General features: G+C 43.5%; 1 long non-coding RNA gene across 8 annotated transcripts in view; it reads right to left on the bottom strand.

Moving 5' to 3' along the window:
- The window catches only part of LOC149119628 (uncharacterized), a 61,200-nt gene extending 50,392 nt beyond the window's left edge, over positions 1-10,808 (bottom strand). For 2 of the 8 annotated variants that reach the window (XR_016227706.1, XR_016227707.1), the window contains exons 1-2: positions 10,535-10,801; positions 6,258-6,351 (exon numbers count right to left, since the gene is read on the bottom strand). This is a non-coding gene — a long non-coding RNA (uncharacterized LOC149119628). Of the gene's footprint in view, positions 1-1,529; positions 2,388-2,963; positions 3,494-6,257; positions 6,352-10,534 lie in introns of those variants that run through there. The other 6 variants (XR_016227705.1, XR_016227703.1, XR_016227701.1 and 3 more) reach the window with 6 other exon arrangements.
- Positions 10,809-14,486: the final 3,678 nt, after the last annotated feature.

The following is a 14,486-nucleotide window of genomic DNA, read 5'->3' as shown; positions in this document are numbered from 1 at the left end:
TTCAAATAAAATGAAAACGGGCTGGCACTGTAGCATAGCAGGTAAAAAACCAGCTGCCTGCAGTGCCAGCGTCCCATATAAGCACTGGCTTGAGCCCTGGCTGCTCCACTTTCAATCCAGCTCTCTGCTATGGCCTGGGATAGCAGTAGAAGATGGCCCAAGTCCTTGGGCCGGCCATTGTGGCCAATTGGGGAGTGTACCAGAGGGTGGGACACTCTCTCTCTCTCTGTAACTTTGACTTTCAAATAAATACATATTTTAAAAATAAATAGATAAAAATAAAACACTCTGGCCACGTGAAGGTGAGTGGCCTGGGGTCTGCACCAAAGACAGTGGGGACAGAGTGGTTAGAAGCAATAAAAAAAAGAATCATCTCAACTGGAAACAGTCTCTCATGACCTCTTTATCTGTGAAGTTAAAGGAAAGATAATATTATGGATCTCAGCCCTTAGGGAAATTTGCAAGAACTTTGGCACACATCTAAGCCAGTATATGTTCACACACACAAACACACAGAGAGAGAGAGAGAGAGAGAGAGAGAGAGAAATGCTTATAAGCATACACAGTTTTCTTTATACACTCATGTACAGAATTCGCTTCTTCCTCACATATCCATCTACATATACATAGGGACACATTCTCCTAAGGATTAGAATATTTTGTCAAAAAATCTATAAATTCTGTTCTGGATATAAAAACTCTCCTTGCTGTGCTGATCAGACAGACTCTCAGACACCTGCTTATGCTCTGGTAATAAATATGAATTTAATGAAAGGATAGAAAAATGCTGCAGACAAAACTTCCGGGCAAGAGCTGTCTGAAGGTACTCCCCGTGGAGACAATGAGACAGGCACTGCAGTGAGATGCCAGGGCTTTCCTTGTTACTTGGGCATTTTGCAAAAATGATTTTGTAAGACAAACCAGGTAGGCGGATTATATCTATTGCCTGGGAGAGAAGAATTAAGAGACTTCTGGCACTGAATGCTCTGAGCTACATGCGGACAGTAAGACCCTCAACTTCGAATAAAGCCTAAGCAAAATCCTTACCTGTGGGCTTGGTGGGACCAAAGGAGGTGAATGAAGGATCTGGTTGTTAGTTAGAAAAGGCAAGCCTGGGGTAGTTTCTTGTAAATATCTGAGGGGTAGCAATTACCCAAAGGAACACCTTCTGAATGACTTCTTAATGACTCCCCATGCCACCCTCCAAGCTGAGATTCCATATGCTCTGTATTCACATCTACTGTGGTACTTGTCACTCTGCGCTCTAACATTGTTTTCTTTGTTGTCTAACCTCAGTGCTTAGCATGGTAGGCACACAGTAGGCACTAGTAATTGTAGATAAAACTGGTGGTGACTATATGTTTATTTTTCTGCCAGTCCATCTGACTGAAATTATGTATTTCCATGGTTCTCTGTATTCCCAGAACCAACAAAGGGATCAAGATGACTTAGTTCCCTTGCTGTCTCCTGAGGTCTTCTTTATGTATTAGTTTCCTTTTTTGAAAAATTTAGATAATGCTATACCTTTTTACATAGCATATCTGTAAGGTTAAATGAATCTGTAACATGAAAATGCTTGGCTCAGTGCCAAGCACAAATCTTGTTATTGTTGTCATTATTGTTGCTGTTATTTCTTCCAGACATGTTGATGGGGACAGGCCCCTGAAAATTTACAGATCACAGTCACAGTAGGCTGTGGGGATGGTGATGGCCTCTGCACCTTTAGGTTTTTTTCTCACCTGTCTCACCCCTTTGCCCCTGTAGTTCTTCCATACTCCATGCAATATTAGAGCTGAAGTTGACCTTGGAGGTCATGCATATCAGACTAGAATCTCCCTGAGGATACTGTCAGTCAATATTCGTCTCTGGGCCCTTATGGGATCTGACCCAGAGGGAGCTCTTCAAGGGTATTAGCCAAAATGACTTGAACAGCAGCCATGGTGACCTGATCATGATCCAGAAGCTTCCTTTCTTTGCTGGCATGGCTTGTTTCCTCATGCCCTGCATCCTCAGCTCTCCTGTTGTGGAGGTCCATAACAGAAAGAAGACAGGAGAAGTCCATCGTGAGCAAGTGAGAAGGACACAGGAAGCTGAAGCTGCTTTCTTGGAAAGGGGGTGAAATGCTTATCCTGCCAGGTCAAGCTACTTCTATCTTCTTTCTTTTCTTACCTAACACTTTAATGTCATTGGTTGTGGAGCTTACTGCTGAGGGTACTGACAGGAGTACTGGACTGAAGAGCAGCAACATGAAGGAATCAGGCATGGCTCTGGCAAAGACCCATTTTGAAACATAAAGCCTAACCCTTCTCTTTTACTGGGACTCAGTCTTCTTTCTGTGATGTTGATCTCTGTATGATATGAATCTCTGCTCTGCACTCCTCAATGACCTGTATGGAGTATTAAAATTAGATAGTTGTGGAATAGCAAGTTATATACAGTAAAGAGCTATATTAATGTGAAGATACTTATATTCTTTATCTACATGATTCTCAGGATCCATTATTCCTCCTCATATCCCAAGGCTATCAAACAACTATCATAGCTATTTCTGTTTCCAGAAGGCTATCTCATCTTTGGCTTGACATCTTCAAATTCTCCAGTTCAAATACATCCTGAGAATGAAGAGCATGGAACTCTGGATCACTGTTCCCTCCACCCTAATCTTAGCTTCCCAAGCATTTTCCCCAATTATTTATGGAAGGACATAGGCTTGAGTCAATTACTGTGATAGAACTCAGAGCTTTAGTGTCTTCATTTGTAGAATAGGGGATAAAATTGCTGTTACAGACATATCTGGAGATTAGAGAGAAGAAAGTATAGTATCTAATAAAATTCTGGTTGATGTGTAGTAACTACTTAGTAAAAGAGAAAAAATTATGATCATTATACAATAGTCAAGGTACCCTATAGACCCATGAGTATAAATAAACTAGGAAAAGAGGCACTTGAACAAGAAAAGAGTCTATTTGGGGCATTTATTCACTTCAAGCCAAATCAATAGGCATCTGTGTACTGAGTTTTCACTGTGGGCCTACTGGGATGCTCCACTGGTAGAAGCTATCATAGCACTAAAAAGAGGTTAAGAAATGGAGGCAAAATTTGACGTCCCCTGGATTATTATCCCCAGATTTATGAACACTCATCCATTTACATAGATAAATAATGGGAAAGGAAAGCTATACCCACACTGAGTGTCTGATACATTATCCAATTTGACCCTTATAACGACTCCAGGCTACAGAGCTGAGGTAACTGCTATTGGGCAAGAATCCAGGCTTTTAACTCCAGAGCCTCATTCCAGTAGTACACCATGATTTTCCCCGTCTTAGGCAAAGAGGGCATGGCTTTCCCTGCAGATCAGTGGTCAGCAACCTTTTTCTTCATAGGATCAGATAGGAAAAACTTTAGGATTTGCAGGCCTACAGGTGATGGCTGGTACTGCTGCTGCTGTTGCTGCTACTGTTCCTCATCCTCCTCCCTCAGCCTCTTCTTGCTTAAAAAAATTAAAAACCATTCTTAGTCTACAGGCTTTGTCCCATGGGCTGCAGTTTAGCAAACCCTGCTTTTCCTTTAAAGGAGACCTACACCCTGAGTGGCTCTATTTCCTTTTCATTGTATTGAATTGCCACTGGCCTTGCCTCTGATTCCAGAAGTAAGGAGTAGCAAAAGAGTACCATGGAATTCTGGATGGGTATGTTTACTTTTTCCTACATCTTGGAAAAAAACAAGAAGAGAACTCATATATATGTACAGCTAGTATGCCAACTGATCACTGAGTGCTTCAGGCATCCCAGACACTACATTACCTTATTCAATTTTTACATCAGTTTGTGGTACAAATTGTTGTAACTGCTTTATGATGGGAAAAATTATCAAATGAATGAAATAACTTCCGATGTTATCCCTTCAGGAAAGAGTCTATCCAGGATTTGAATTTGCTGTGATTGACCCTGGAGCCCAAGTACATAATCGCTACTCAGTTCCACAAAGCATTCTCTGTATCCTATACACAAAAGCACTTTGCTACACATAGTGTGCTGTGAACAGGAAAAAAATAAAAACCAAGGAAAGGGTGATCCGGACTAGCATGGCAACCGTTATTGCTATGTCTTGAGCTTCCTGGCAGCCAGGAGAAAATGAGCAGTGCTAGTAGTTTCGGTACAGAAACAACAGTTTATTATAGGAATTAATTACAAAATGAAAATAGTATTACTGATTCTGAGTTTCAGCTCTGTATGAGTTAATTGTGTTGTTGCAGGGTGGCTCTGTGCTTGCTCCGGGCCAGGCAGTGCCCTTGGAGCCAAAGATAGTGACATAACTAAAGTAGAGTCTGGAGCCTCCAGAAGGTCACAGCCGGAAGAGGGAGACAGACAGGTCAATATCTGACTCTAAAATACAGCAGACAAGGAGTGGCTCCCCAGAGGTGTAAGCAAAGTGGAACGAAAGTTCATTTGCTAATTTCTCCTATGTGCGCTGCCCTCCATGGATTACAAAGTGCTGACACATTTATTCTATCACTTCATCCTTATAACAGCCTCCCCAAAATACATGCTGTTGACTTTGTTTTACCAGTGAGAATTTGAGGCTCTAAGAAATGAAGTCATTTACCTAAAAGCTCGGTGTGCAGTCAGCTCTAATGTGCATGCCCCATTTTCTGCCTTAAAAAATAAAAAGGCTGCCACAAAAAGAGACTGTTGGGGTGGACCTTGTGGCTTAATAGATTAAACCACAGCTTGGGACACCCGCATCTCACATCAGAGTGCCTAGGTTCAAGTCCTGACATCAGTTCCTATCCAGCATCTTGTTAATGCACATCTAGGGAGGCAGAAGATGATGACTCAAGTGCCTGGGTCCCTGCCACCCATGTGGGAGACTCAGATTAAGTTCCAGGCTCCTGTCTTCAGCCTGATCCAGTCCTGGCAATTGCTAGCATTCGGGGAATGAACCAGCAGATGGATGATACATTTCATTTTTTAAAGATTTATTATTTACTTCAAAGTCATAGTTACACAGATAAGAGAGACAGTTAGAGAGAAATCTTCTATCTACTGGTTCACTCTCCAAACGACCACCAGGGCTGGGCCAGACCGAAGCCAGGAGCCTCTTCTCAGTCTCCCACATGGGTGCAGGGGCCCAAGGACTTGGGCCACCTTCTACTGCTCTCCCAGGCCATAGCAGGGAGCTGGATCAGAAGTGGAGCAGCTGGGACTCGAATCGGCACCCATATGGGATGCCAGAACTGCAGATGCTGGTTTAACCCACTGTGCCACAGTGCTGGCCCCTGGAAGATATCTTCCTGTCCTTCTTACCCTGTCCCACCTGCCTTCAAGATCAATAAACTTTTTTTAAAAAAGAAACTTGTCAATTTTGTCTAGTGGATCATACAAGGAGAAGGCTGTTTAGGCAGTCCTGGCAGCATGAGTAGGATTTGGATAAGAAAAAAGTAGAAGAGCTTTATGAAAACTTAACAACTGAGTTCCTAAGAGGGTTGGAGAGGAGAGTCTGCTGGTAGGGAGAGATCTAAGGTCTACTCTGAGACCAGATGGTAGGGGTAGGCCCTGAGAATCAAGGAAGCTGCTACTCTTTTGAGCGCAACAGGCTGGGTTCCCTGGGACGTGAGAAGAACTTTAGAGGTTCTTTAACTTAGGGAAAGCCTCCCGCAGTTAACACTACACACTACAACTTCATTTTGTGGATGATAAATCTGAGGCTCAGAGAAAGTAAGGGACTGGTAGAGTAGGGGTTAGAACTCAATCTCTAACCTCTTACTCCCAAGTCCTTCACTGGCCTCAACCCTTGGCTTCCTTTTGCTCCAGGGCTTTCCTGTAGTGTAGGCCTGCCTGGAATCTTGCTTTGTTGGCTTGGTCTCCACTTCTAATACTCCATCTCCATGTGCCTATCACCTTGTGCGCTTTTGTTTTCTGGAGAGTGCTTTCCCCTGAGGCCACTCTTGTAGCTACTGGTATGCCATGTCCTGGTTCACTGATGGCCTTTGATAAAAGGATGAGGGGGCGGGGAAAGCAGAATTCACAGACCCTGAGCATAGTCCCACATCAGGCCCTGTGCTGAACAATTTCATATGGTTTAGCCTCAAAGTCATATGAAGTTAGCACCTGTATAGATGAAGAAACTAAGTTTCCAAGTTATTATGGGATTTGCTTAAGGGTAGATAGCTAATGAGTAACATAGACAAGATTTGAAGTAAAATCCATCTGACCCCAAAAGGGACGGATGAACTCTGTCATCTTCATTCTTACCAGTTATAGAAGGAAATCAAGGCAGACATCATTGCTTCCATTGTATAGCTCTGTCTCCCAATATGGTTGGCAGTATCCAGTGTTGCTCTTTGAACTGGAATGAATTGAAATTAAGTTCAATTTAAAATTTAGCTCCTGAATCACATTAGCCAGAGTTCAGTTCCTCAGAAGCCACATAACAATGGCTAATGCCTACCATGTTGGATAGTGTGGAGATAGATCTCACAAAAAGTTCTATGAGAAAATTCTGGTCCAGAGAAATGGGTGAGGGTTCTGTTTTCATAGATTATTAATAGAGCAGCTGCATATGGTAAAAGTAACAAACTTAGATCACAAGGTAATAGCAAATCAAGGTCTCTGTAGTTCTGTCTTAATACATGGGTGTGAATAATATAAGTCTCACATGAGTCATTTACTTAGCAGTAGTCAAGAAGAGAAAAAGGAAACTGTACTGGTCTTGAAGGTTCAAGCCCCAGCTTAATCTCTGATTCTGTGACCTCAACAATGATCCTCCTCTCTTGTTCAGCAAAACGAAGTAGTTAAGTAGTTGAAGCCAAGAGCATCCTGTGGGCTGTGAATCAACACATTTTCACTAAATTAATTTACACATCTGTGTGAAAAGAAATGTGTGGAAAATGCTACCACGCATTTGGATTACAAAAAGCCAACTTCTCTGTACTAAGTGATCATAAGGAGAGTGAAAGTTAAGAAATAGGTACTTTTTCCCTGGCTTGCACTGAACTCTTTAGGAAAAAAAGATTTATTTTTATTTAGTTGACAGAGTTACAGAGAGAGGTAGAAAGAGAAAGAAAGGTCTTCCATTTGCTGGTTCACTCCCTAGGTGGCCGCAACGGCTAGAGCTGAGCAGATCCGAAGCCAGGAGCCAGGAGCTGCTTCTGGGTTTCCCATGTGGGTGCACGGCCAAAGCACTTGGGCCATCTTCCGCTGCTTTCCCAGGTGCATTAGCAGGGAGCTGGATTGTAAGTGGATCAGCTGGGACTCGAACCAGCACCCATATGAGATGCCAGTGCTGTAAGCCAGGGCTTTAACCTGCTGCACCACAGCGCCTGCCCTACACTGAACTCTTAACATGTATTTTTGTTCAGTGTTAATTCATGTGTCTGGCAATCTGTTTGCCTTCTCTCTCTGGCTCCTAGTGGGCAAAGTTGGTGGTTGTAGCTATATAATACAAACTGAAATAGTTTTCAAAGGATAATTTTCACCTTTGTTTTGTTTTTTAAAGATATCTATTTATTTTGAAAGTCAGAGTTAAACACACATACACACACACACACACACACAGAGGTCTTTCATCCACTGGTTCACTCCCCAATTGGCTGCAACAGCCAGAGCTGTGCCGTTCTGAAGCCAGGAGCCTCTTCTGGGTCTCCTTTGCGGGTACAGGGTTCAAGGACTTGGGCCATCTTCCACTGCTTTCCCAGGCCACAGCAGAGAGATGGATTGGAAGTGGAGCAACAGGACTGGAGCCAGCGTCCATATGGGATGCCGGCACTGCAGGCTGCAGCCTTACTTGCTATGTCACAGTGCCAGAATTTTCTCCTTTTGAAAAAATAATTTGATCTATTCAATAAATATTTATGGGTTCTAGTGTGCAGACACTGTAATGGCAAGAAAAATGTATCTAGTACTAAACCTTCCCTGTCCAAAGGAAAGACATTTGGCTTCTTGAAATTTCTCCCAACTGGAAATGAATTGGATCTCTGGATTTTGTGATGCCAATACAGATATTTCAGACAAGGGGCACAAGAGGGGACCTTTAGATCATTTGGCTACCCAAGCAGTCCATGGAACAAAAGAAAATTTGAGAAGTACCGATACATTGATGAGATTTTTGGCCTGTTGAAGACCAGCTTGTGACTCCGAGAAACTCAGTGGTTGCAATACTGGAAAGCATTGCATACCATTCCTTTCTCTATCTCTGCAAGACCACAAACCATGATTCTTTAGCTCTCTTATTTCTCCCTACACTATTGGGCCCTCCCCATTAGCACTGGCTGATCATACTTTCTCAGGTCTTTGGGTTTCCAATATCCAGGAAAAAAAAAAGAAAACTCGTGGCTCTGTATTAGGCTTCTTATCTGTCAAGCACAGCGCAAGAAGCGTTTACTTTTGCCATTTAATTATGTGCATCATAATACCAAGAGGTTTCAGTTACTTATCCTGCCTGATACCTGAGGACATAGAAGCTCAGAGAGAATAACTACTTAGCCAAGATTCACAAAGCTAGTGCACTTAAGAACTGGGAGTTAAATTCATTTCTTCTACACTAATGGTTCATCCTTTTGTTGAAGCTTCAGGTGACATAAAAATATTTTCTTACCTAATGAAGTCTCAATATGGCCAGGGCACAAAATGCCTTAACCTAATTACCACTGAAAATCTGCTTAATTCCGGAAATATTTATAGGACACCTACTGAGTAGCAGCTTTGTGTGTGTGGCAATCAAGTGTAGCTATTTAAAAGCCTGGATTCTGGAGCCAGACAGCCTGGATTTGAGTCCAAGCTCTCCAATTACTTACTATGTGACCTTATGATGAACCTCAAAGGCATAATAAAGAGGAATCAGACAGGGACCTTGCGTTGTAGATCTCTCAATGAGAATTACAGCTCCAGCCTGGAACACAGTAAGTGCTCATTAAGTGTTAACTACTGTTTTTTTTTTTCTTTAACTCATCTAAGAAGCATTTTTATTGTTAAGGAAAAATTTATAATACATATCAATTTTACATATTTATAGGTGTTATGTAATGTTTTGCATAATTTCATTGTTTGATGTCCAATCAGGGTAAATATATCTATGTCCTCAAACATTTGGCATTTCTTTATGGTGAAAACACCCAAAGTCTTTATCTTCTAGTTTGCCTTACACACTTACCTTACTGTACAGTGTGACCCCAGAAATCCTTACTCCTATTTAGGTATAACTTAGTACCCATTAATCAACATTCCCCCACTCCTCACTCCATGGTTCTCTCCCAAGACTCTAGTTACCATGATTCTACTTGAAACCCAAGAAGCATTTATTGATGTCCACTGTATATCAGGCTGTTTTTGTGACTCCTGGAGACCACTTTTTTTTTCTGAATATCAAAGAGTAAATGAAGAAGGATCACTCAAAGGGTCCTAAAATGCGCACCTGTCAAAACTAAAGAGGTCCTTGGTTTTCAGCTAGTTTCAAATTTTCTGAGTATACGAGAAAGTCACTGAGGCCTTGTTAAAGGATACATGGCTAACCAACGTCAGAGTTAGGGCTGATTGCCTTCCTGTAGAATTAGAAGACCAGGTAGTCAAATTACAATCAAGAAACTCCGGGGGCCGGCACCGCGGCTCACTAGGCTAATCCTCCACCTAGTGGCGCCGGCACACCGGGTTCTAGCCCCGGTCGGGGCACCGGATTCTGTCCCGGCTGCCCCTCTTCCAGTCCATCTCTCTGCTGTGGCCAGGGAGTGCAGTGGAGGATGGCCCAAGTCCTTGGGCCCTGCACCCCATGGGAGACCAGGATAAGTACCTGGCTCCTGCCTTCGGATCAGCGCGGTGTGCCGGCTGCAGTGTGCCAGCCATTGGAGGGTGAACCAACAGCAAAAGGAAGACCTTTCTGTCTCTCTCTCTCTCACTGTCCACTCTGCCTGTCAAAAAAAATAAATAAAAAAAATAAACTCTGGGGACCAGCGCCATGGCTCACTTGGTTAATCCTCCACCTGTGGCGCCGGCATCCCATATGTGCACCGGGTTCTAGTCCTGGTTGTTCTTCTTCTGGTCCAGCTCTCTGCTGTGCCCTGGGAGAGCAGTGGAGGATGGCCCAAGTGCTTGGGCCCCTGCACCCGCATGGGAGACCAGGAGGAAGCACCTGGCTCCTGGCTTTGGATCAGCATAGTTCCAGCCATAGCGGCCATTTGGGGGGTGGACCAGCGGAAGGAAGATCTTTCTGTCTCTCACTGTCTAACTCTGTCAAATAATAATAAAAAAGAAACTCTGGACTTCCATTCAGAGGCCTCTGCCTTGCTTTGTGCAGAGTCCACTGCCCAATTCATATCTTCCCACCTACCACAGGCCTGGTTCAAAACCACAGATTTGCCCTTATTCAGGGAGCTACTCATGCTCACCACCCAGAACAGAAAGAAAAAAAAAATAGCCAATGAAACAAGTAACACCTGTGGAAGGGCACAACTCTAGGTACATTAGTGCATTCAGTTAGCTTTTCAGTACTTAACTACATGAGAAGAACTTCTTAGGAAGGAAGATTTATATTGACTTACAGTTTAGGAGGCCCAAGATTGGGCAGCCCTGTCGCTCCCCCCCTTCGCGGAGGAACGACACAGGACCCTGCGCTGTTCTTTTGTCTGCTCGGCCCTACCCGGGTTGGCTGCCAACCCTTCCACCTCCGTGGAAGGGCGGTGCCCCCTGCCACTTTCCCCACTTCCGCGGGGGAGCGGCACACCGCCGGCCGGCTCTCTCGGGGGCTGCTCAGGTGTTCCCCTTAGATGTTCCTGGTGCATGTTGTCTCTCTCCTCCTTTATAGTCCTCCTCCTCCAATCCCAACTCTGCTACCCACACGCCGAGTACGCTGCTCTCCTGCAATCAGGAGCAGGATCAGCTCCTGCAGGTTATTGGTCGAACTGGAGGCAGCTGCGTAGAGTTGCTTGGTCTCTTTCTCTCAGCGCCATATTGTGGGAGAGCAGATGCATAGAATAAGTCTTAATTCCAGTAACTTAGTCTAGTCCGAGTTGCTCCCCACAAGCCCTATTCATCTGGCATCTGACGAAGGCAGAGTGCACAAAGAGGATTACATGGAGAGCCAGGAAGCAGAGAGACACAGGGAACACACAGGCCTGCTTCTTGGCGTAGGGGGTGCATAATTGTTCCAACCTGTGTGTGTATGAAGCAATTATTCATGTATGTGATGTGGGGCCTGGAGTAGGATGTCAAATTTGGCATACAAGTGCATATTTTCATGTAGAGAGATGTCACAACACTTAGCATTCTCAAAAAGATACACACTCAAAAAAAGTTAATATTTATCCCACCCTAGTTCTTTTTTTGCATTTATGCATTTATTTTCATGAACTTAGAGCGAGCGAGAATATTCCATCCACTGTTTCATTGCCCAAATGGCTACAATAGTTCCAAAACCAGGAACTCAGAACTCCACCTGGGTTTCCTATATGGGGAGTGGAGGGGGGCGGAATGGGGACTCAAGCACTTGAGCCATCATCTGCTGCCTGCCAGAGTACGTTAGCAGGAGGAAACCAGATCGGAAGTGGTGTCGGGACCCAAAATGGCATGCCAATATGGGATGCAGACATCTCAAGAGATGGCTAGGGCCGGCGCCGTGGCTCAATAGGCTAATCCTCCACCTTGCGGCGCCAGCACACCAGGTTCTAGTCCCAGTCGGGGCACTGGATTCTGTCCTGGTTGCCCCTCTTCCAGGCCAGCTCTCTGCTGTGGCCAGGGAGTGCAGTGGAGGATGGCCCAGGTGCTTGGGCCCTGCACCCTATGGGAGACCAGGAAAAAGCACCTGGATCCTGGCTCCTGCCATCGGATCAGCGCGGTGCGCCGGCCGCGGCGGCCATTGGAGGGTGAACCAACGGCAAAGGAAGATCTTTCTCTCTGTCTCTCTCTCCTACTGTCCACTCTGCCTGTCAAAAAAAAAAAAAAAGAGAGAGAGAGAGAGAGATGGCTAAATCTACTGTGCCGTAACACCTGCCCCAGATTCACCCTAGTTCCACTTGTTACATTTTTTAAGAAGGAAAAACTAAAATTTGGGGGAAATTTTGCCTAAGGATACTCAGTTAGGGGAGGTACAATGAGAACTAGAAACCAGGCTGCTTGAATATCAAACTAGTTCTTTCCTTTCTGCTGAGACAGAGAATTAACCAAAAGCCTTTATTATATGAATCCTGAAATATTGTATTTAGCTGCTCTACTAACTACCCAGCCCTCCCCCAGATGGCGCTATCGGGCATGCCCTCTCCATCATTCTATATTTCTCATATCTCATATACTTTCCTGTCTTATGTTCAAACTTCTCATGTTCTTGCTAACTAACATACTAGGTCTGACAGATGGGTTTATGTTACTACATTAATGATAAATATGATAAATTTTGTAAGTAATAATAAAGTCAGTCTTCCCCTCAAGATGTCTTTGAACAGGGGTTCTCCACATATAATGCCTTATTATTATCATCATTCTTAATTTTCACCATGCTATGGAAATCCTCCTGGGATAAAAATGAAGACACTGGAGTTCAAGCCCTGGTTAGTCTCACTCCTATGTCATCTAGGACAAGTTATTTATCTTTTCTAGACTCAGTTACTTTATGTTACTTACTACCTCACATTGTATATACAATTCCTTAAATATATTAGGCGCTCAATAAATGAAGTTCCTGATGAGCTTTTTTTTAACTTTTATTTAATGAATATAAATTTCCAAAGTACAGCTTATGGATTACAATGGCTTCCCCCCACCCCATAACTTCCCTCCCACCTACAACCCTCCCCTTTCCCACTTCTTCTCCCCTTCCATTCACATCAAGTTTCATTTTCAATTCTCTTTATATACAGAAGATCAGTTTAGCATATATTAAGTAAAGATTTCAACAGTTTGCACCCACATAGAAACACAAAGTGAAAATACTGTTTGAGTACTAGTTATAGCATTAAATCACAATGTACAGCACATTAAGGACAGAGATCCTACATGAGGAGTAAGTGCACAGTGACTCCTGTTGTTGACTTAACAAATTGACACTCTTGTTTATGGCATCAGTAATCACCCTAGGTTCTTGTCATGAGTTGCCAAGGCTATGGAAGCCTTTTGAGTTCACCGACTCTGATCATATTTAGACAAGGTCATAGTCAAAGTGGAAATTCTCTCCTCCCTTCAGAGAAAGGTACCTCCTTCTTTGATGGCCTCTTTTTTCCACTGGGATCTCACTTGCGGAGATCTTTCATTTAGTTTTTTTTTTTTTTTTCCCCCAGAGTGTCTTGGCTTTCCATGCCTGAAATACTCTCATGGGCTTTTCAGCCGGATCCACATGCCTTAAGGGCTGATTCTGAGGGAATAAGAGAGGGAAGAGATGTACAATTTGGGACATGCTCAAGCTGACTTGCCCCAAACGGTAGAGTTAGAAACATACCAGGGGATTCCAATTCAATCCCATGAAGGTGGCATGTACCAATGCCATCTCACTAGTCCAAGTGATCAATTTCTGTTCACAATTGATCATAATGAAAGGACTAAGAGTCAAAGGGATCACAGAAACAAGAATAGTGTCTGCAAATACTAGCTGATAGAATAAAAAAGGGAGAGAACGATCCAACATGGGAAGCGAGATACACAGCAGACTCATAGAATGGCGGATGTCCTAAACAGCACTCTGATGAGCTTTTTTTTTAAGGATTTAATCATTTACTTATTTGAAGTGACAAATAGAGGGGGAGAGACAGATTTTGCCATCCCCTCATTCACTCCCCAAATAGCCACAACATCCAGGGCAGGCCAGGTGAAACCAGGAGCCAGAAACTCCATCTATTTTTCCCAGATGTGCAAGTACGTGGACCATCATCACATGCTTTCCCAGGCACATTAACAGGGAACTGAATGGTAAGCAGAGCAGTGGGGATATGGGATGCCGGCATCACAAGTAGTAGCTTACCAGCTATGCCACAACAATGACCTAGAATGATGGTATTTTTGATTTCAGGTTTGTAGCTCCATTCTTTGGTCAATTTATCTAAAAGTCCTTCATTGAGTATAAAATACAAATAACATAAGAACATCTACCATTTTAATGAGCTTGAAATGTAAAATTTTTTGGCATTCTGATGCTGAGGACAGAGTGCTGTTTAGGACATCTGCCATTCTATGAGTCTGTTGTGTATCCCACTTCCCATGTTGGATCATTCTCTCCCTTGTTGATTCTATCAGTTAGTATTAGCAGACACTAGTATTGTTTGTGTGATCCCTTTGATTCTTAGACCTATCAGTGTGATCATTTGTGAACTGCAATTGATCACTTGGACTAGTGAGATGGCATTGGTACATGCAACGTTGATGGGATTGTATTGGAATCCCCTGGCACATTTCTAACTCCACCATTTGGGGCAGGTCCTATTGAGCATGTCCCAAATTGTACATCTTCTCCCTCTCTTATTCCCACTCTTATATTTAACAGTGATCACTTTTCAGTTAACTTTAAACACC

The sequence above is a fragment of the Oryctolagus cuniculus genome, chromosome X (genome assembly GCF_051225735.1).
Source record: "Oryctolagus cuniculus isolate XC-2025 breed Fujian yellow rabbit chromosome X, ASM5122573v1, whole genome shotgun sequence".
In the NCBI taxonomy this organism is placed as follows: domain Eukaryota; kingdom Metazoa; phylum Chordata; class Mammalia; order Lagomorpha; family Leporidae; genus Oryctolagus; species Oryctolagus cuniculus.
This window is presented reverse-complemented; position numbering and strand designations above follow the sequence as displayed.